We start from the raw sequence: 6000 nt of genomic DNA, 5'->3' as shown, positions 1-6000 counted from the left end.
GCTAGTATTGTAACTGACATGTACAATAACATTAGCTAATGTGTCATCCCCTCTCCACTGAGGTGAATGAATTAGCTATGCTAGCTATTACCACAGCTAGGTCAGATCTAGCCTCTAGCTAGCTAACTTTCAGATATGAGGTGACTATTATTACTATCTAACAGCTGTTGTTTATATGGAAATGTTTTGTGTCCTTTGTTCTGTCCAGTTTCAACAGAAGCAAATTAACTTAGTTAGGTTTTGCCAGTTGATGCACCACTTGAGAGAGAGCTGGCCAAAAGTTGGCTAACGTTAGCTATTCTTTTTGCCTCAACTACACTAGACCTAAATCAAAAGATGAAACCATTGGACAAAAGATTAAAGACCGATATTCAGAAGTCTTTATTAGGCAGTATGGCATGTAAACGTTACTGATTACAGTTTTCCTAGATAAATCTCACATTTTTACACTGACACGGTAATAAACAGCTCTAATGTTACAGGCTTCACTGTTATGTTGCACAGTAGAGGTCTGCGCGGGACTGATTTCTTCATACCTCTCCTGCCCACACCTGCAGCTTTTCATACCACACCCCGCTTTCTGTCAGACTCCCACCCACTACGGCAAGAACTGGTCCCAAACTAAACCGCAGTGTTAGTTAGCCTAACCTATGTGCATATTTGTGCCTTTTCAATGTTGATTATATTTTTAAATTGCACTTCGACTCACGCTGGTTGTGCGCCCTCCACTTCTTTCTATTATCAATATTTATTTACAGACACTAGTAAACTACAGTCTAATCATATTTAAGTTAATTTCATATTTAAGTTAACTGACATGTGTTTATCCGCCCATGTAGACAGCCTACTCTGTTTCAATGAGACCACACATACTAGGTGCACTTGAACTCTCACGCCCAACTAGACGAGGTAGGCTACTGAATTTGAAACAGCGAATTCTGAGTGTGTGAATAATGCGAAAAGGAATATGTGCTTTTAATACAATAGGTAGACTAACACATACAGAGCAGAAAGAGGACCGTTTCCAAATAATCTGTGGCACAACAAAAATATTTTCATCAATATTTTCAGGTCATCTGTCTCACCACCCGCTCCTGCCCGCTGAATGAAAATGCAGCAGGGAATGCAACCCTCTAGTGCAGTCAGTACACAACACTATGCTCATCATTTCTTAGCAGGATCAGATGGTGACAGGGGTCTCAGCGGGGTCAGACCGCCAGGGAAGACCGGTCTACGGAGCTCAGGTGAATTTGACAGTATATTAACAATATCAGTGAATGATACAAGGTTCCATCTTGAATTGATGGGTAGACCTACAGTAGCAACAGGACAGCAGATTAAGCTTAAAGTTAGAGTCTTGGATCTGGGAATAATGGTCATTTCAATTATTGAACCATTGATTCTACTCTTGGTTAATATCATGTATAAATGTACACCAAGGTAATTCTTTATCTTGTCTCCTCTTAGGAGCATCACATGGTGACAGGGGTCTCAGCAGGGTCAAGCAGCCAGGGAAGGCCAGTCTGTGATGGAGTTGAGGTGAATCTTTACAGATACAACACTTTAATCTCTCTGTGTAGCAAACACGGGACAAGCCAGATGCTATTTTAAGGCAGTCTGACATACCTCCAAAGTTTATTTCCAAACTGGATCAAGAGTTGATGGGCTTTTCCCAATGACACAAAACATGCAAAACAAAAATGTGAGGAAGATCTGGTAGAAGCTATTGATGATGATGAATGGATATAGGTATGTTTGAATGACCAGTCATGTTCATATAATCTCAGACATAAATTACTGCAGTTTAAGACCATCCATAGAATGTACTATATGCCAGTGAAACTGAATAACAGTGTACATGCACTCAGAAATGTCATTCCTCTGCAGGAGGTGTAAAACACAAAAGGGGACATATTTGCAGATGTTATGGTCTTGTGAAGGCTGGCTGAAGGCTGGCTGAAAGAGTATGTACTTTTATCTCAGCATGTCTACAGATTATCCCTTCTCCCTGTTTTTGTTTGCTTGGAAATGTTGATACTGGAGTCTGAAGAAACTGTGTAACCAATCATTTATAGTGGCTAAGAAATGCATTGCCCTTAATTGGAAGGTTGGTTATCCTTCCACAATGTCAAGTTATGTATCACTAGATTTGATTTATTACAAGATTAAGGGTATACTGGGCAACTTTCATAAGGTCTGGATGCCTTCTAGGGAATACAGTACGACTTAAGGTGTCTGTATTGAAAACCTTCCCAAGTCAGGGGAGATAACCTTTTAGGCAATACCTAGCTGCTGGGTTGCTCTGCCCTGGCCCCGGGGGTCTGACGTACTGTGGGTTGTCACTCTGGCCTTGGCCTAACACACCTGAAACTATTAAGGAATGTTTCACTAACATCCTAAAGCTGAGTGGGGTGTGTTGGGTTGGGGCACTGCAGGGTGGTGGACCCCTAAGAACAGGATGACCCAGCTATATTGTGTGCAAGTAAAAATAGCTCTACAGTACTCTTAGGCCAATGTGTCACACCCTGATCTGTTTCACCTGTCTTTGTGCTTGTCTCCAACCCCTCCAGTTGTTGCCCATCTTCCTCATTATTCCCAGTGTATTTATACCTGTGTTCTCTGTTTGTCTGTTGCCAGTTTGTCTTGTCTTGTCAGGTCTTACCAGCGTGTTCCCATCTCCCTGCTTGCTCAAGTTCTGTTCCCTAGTTTCCCCTGTTCTGACCATTCTGCCTGCCCTGACCCCGAGCCTGCCTGACATTCTGTACCTACCTGACTCTGACCCGTTTACGAACCTCCCCACTGGGCAGCGGGCCACCCCCGTAATCTCCCAGCCTACCCCAGTGTCCCGAGAACCCCACTTACCTCCTCCGGAGCACTATGCTGGAGATTCCAGAACCTGCCAAGCTTTTCTCCCATTGCTCCCTCATTTTCGAGCTGCAGCCTTCTTCGTTCCCCTCGGACCAATCGAGGATAGCGTACATCATAACGCTGATGTCTGGGAGGGTATTCACCTGGGCCACGGCGGTGTGAGAGCAACTGTCCACCCTCTGCCTCAGTCTGGAGGAGTTTGTGGAGGAAGTTCGGAAGGTGTATGATTCTCCGTTGTCCGGGAGAGAGGCTGCTCCAGCTACGTCAAGACTCTCATAGTGTGGCAGACTACATGGTGAATTTTCTTACGTTGGTGGATGAGAGTGCCTGGAACCCGGAAGCATTGTTCGTCATGTTCCTTCACGGATTATGGGAGGTTCTCAAAGATGAGCTCACAGCCCGGGAGCTGTCCATGGACCTTGACTCCCTCATAGCCCTGACCATCCGGATCTATGGGCGGCTTCAAGAACATAGGAGGGAGAGGGAATCTGTGCCCTGTTGTTCTCGTTCGCTCTCGATTCCCACCTCGCCTCCGAAGAATCCCGGAGACCCCCGAAGTCCACATGTCCGAGTGAATCTGACGTCATCCGAAATTCCTCGGGAATCACTGAGGGCTGCCGACTCGCCTCCTTTGGAGTCCATACACCTGGGCAGGGCTAGATTGACTCTGGCTGAGCACTTATGCTGACTCCACACGCAGAGCCATCTATATTGTGGAGCTACGGGACATTTCATAGCTACCTGCCAATTAAAAACCAAGAAGGGCCGAGCACTCTGGTGATCTGTATGGCCCACTTTTCCTCTCCCCTTACTCGCATCCCTTTCCATGCCATCCTGCTGTGGGGGAACCAGCCGAAATCTCTCTGGGTACTCATCGACTCTGGGGCAGATGAGAGTTTTTTTTTTGGACGCTACCCTGGCATCCGAGCCACTCAGCCCCTTTCCATTCCCTTGGACGTTAGAGTCCTGGACGGGCGCTCTATAGGCCGGGTCACCCCCCTGCTCTGCCACTGGGCTCTCACCTTTCGAGTGTTCCCTGAGGTATCAGCCCCCGCTCTTCCCAGAGCAAGAGGAAGAGGTCGGCATACCCTCGGCCCAGATGTTTGTCCACCGCTGTCGTCGTACCTGGAAGAGAGCCCGGTCGGCTCTTCTCAAGACCACCTCCAGGTATCGATGACAAGTGGACCGCCACCGGACCCCGGTTCCCCGGTATCGTCTCGTGCAGACGGTATGGCTGCCCCTCCGGGTGGAGTCCCACAAACTTTCCCCCCACTTTATCGGCCCTTTCTCCATCTCCAAGATCATTAGCCCCTCTGCTGTTCATCTTCTGTTGCCCCGCATTCATCCCACTTTCTCACAGCCCTTTGTCTCCTGTTTTTATTTAGACTGTTTTCTACATTGTAGAATAATAGTGAAGACATCAAACTATGAAATAACACATATGGAATCATGTAGTCACCAAAAAAGTGTCAAACATATCAAAATATATTTATATTTGAGATTCTTTAAAGTAGCCACAATTTGCTTTGATGACAGCTTTGCACACTATTTGAGCTGTATGACAGGTTGGAACTTGGAAGGAAATTGTGTTGGGAGAAAGTTGAGTTATTGACTAGAATGGTGGGGGTCGGGTGTGCAGGCGGCTTGGGCTGGCTGGTCGGTCTGGCTAAAATTTGATATAGAGGATGTCTTAATAAAGATAATCAAAAGACTGTATTTTTTCAAGTTGTTCAAGTTGTTAGACGATTGGTTAAAGCTGCAACACATTTATTATTGAATTACCTTTGTTCTAGTTCAGTCTTGTTAATCACTTAAACATATTTAATATTGATCTCTTACCTAACTTGATGACCCTCACAGACATTTTTGCTTACATTGTGTTCTAAATAGAGACGGCATGTTGGATTGTGTGAAAATGCAGGAAATTCTCTTTAGATGCCCAAGAAATTCTGGGGGAGGAGCCCAAGACCCCCCATCAGGTTATGTGGTGCCCCTGGCTGTAGATTTATGTGTTCCAGAGTAGAGAGACTCACAGTAGTTACTGTAATTGAGTACTGGAAGTGTCTGCTGTGGCAGGTGGGAAGGTGCAAGTTACCTCAAAGTACACCAAATTCATGCATTTAGCTGTTGAAATTACTTCTTTTTTTGTGAAGCTAAGCTACCAATGTCTTCAAATCCTAGAAACATCCCTGGCAAGAACTGATCCATTCAAATACGGCATTCTATTAGAACAACATTACCGTTGGTTCCTTATTGTGATAATTGTCACGGGATACTAGGAGTGGTGGGTGGAATCAGGCGCAGAGAGCAGGGTTCAGTAGATCTCAATTTATTCTCTGGCGCACAAAACGGTCACGCCAACATACAGGGCGCATACAATTGACCAGCCCAAACACAGGACCAAATAGTCCGGAGAATACTCATACGAAAACCACCATAAAAAACAATCCCGCACAAAAAAAGGGCGGGACAACCTACTTATATATAAGGACGCTAATTAAACTAAAATACACACAGGTGAAACTAATAAAACAAAACCAAACAGACAAACGAAAAAGGGATCGGTAGTGGCTAGTAGGAAGGTGACGACGACCGCGCAGCACCGCCCGAACAGGCAGGGGAGCCAACTTCGACGGAAGTCGTGACAATAATTCCATAAATTCAACACACAATGCAGGTCTGGAATGTGTAAACTGAAACACTTTCCCCGTAACAGCCCTAACCCAATCCCTCAAAATGAACTTGAAGAAAGGCAAAGAAAAAAAGGTATAGAGAAAAGGAGGGGTGGTGGGGTTGTTCTCCAGATACACTGCCCCAGCTAGTGAACCCATCTTCCCTGTGCTGTGTCCTCGAGTGCGCTCTGGAGATAGCTCTCTGGCCCTGTCCTCTTCTCTCCCGCTGGGGAGAACATATGGGCGGCATGTGTGCTTGGTAGTGCTGCGTGTCTATCCTGCACGAGCAGGTCACATTCCTCTAGAGCCAATTCTCTTCTGACGCCCCTGTCAATTTCTCTGTCTGAGACTGGGGGGGCAGGGGCCTGAGAGCCCTCCACATATAGTGCCAGAGAGGATGTCTGCTGTTTTACAGGCACATAACCAACTGTGCTATTTTGTTTGTTTTTTTCGCATTGTT

This window comes from Oncorhynchus tshawytscha, linkage group LG30 (assembly GCF_018296145.1).
Source record: "Oncorhynchus tshawytscha isolate Ot180627B linkage group LG30, Otsh_v2.0, whole genome shotgun sequence".
Lineage (NCBI taxonomy): Eukaryota > Metazoa > Chordata > Actinopteri > Salmoniformes > Salmonidae > Oncorhynchus > Oncorhynchus tshawytscha.
This window is presented reverse-complemented; position numbering follows the sequence as displayed.